Raw genomic sequence first — 340 nt, forward strand, 5'->3', positions numbered from 1 at the left:
CCGGGGGGGGGGGGGGGGGTGAGGGAAGGGAATTTGAATGAAACAGGGATTCTGTTACAAGGAGGGAGGGACGGACTTTCCGCAGGCAACCGTGCATCTGCTACCGTCACCAGGGTCCGCATGGTCAGTCCAGACCAGTCACAGTGACTGCAGAGAAGCGTTTCCTGCAGGACGGTCAGTGGAGGGACTGGCCCGAGGGTGACGCTGGCGCCCAGAAATGGCAGAGGCCAAGGGGCAGAGCTGGAGACGGGCATCCACAACTGCCATCTGCCCTCCCCCGGGCTCCCTGAGCGCGGCGCGGTGCGTTTCCCCATTGCCTGACCTCAGACATGGCGGGAGA

The sequence above is a fragment of the Crocuta crocuta genome, unplaced genomic scaffold (genome assembly GCF_008692635.1).
Source record: "Crocuta crocuta isolate KB4526 unplaced genomic scaffold, BGI_CrCroc_1.0 scaffold139, whole genome shotgun sequence".
Taxonomy (NCBI): Eukaryota; Metazoa; Chordata; class Mammalia; order Carnivora; family Hyaenidae; genus Crocuta; species Crocuta crocuta.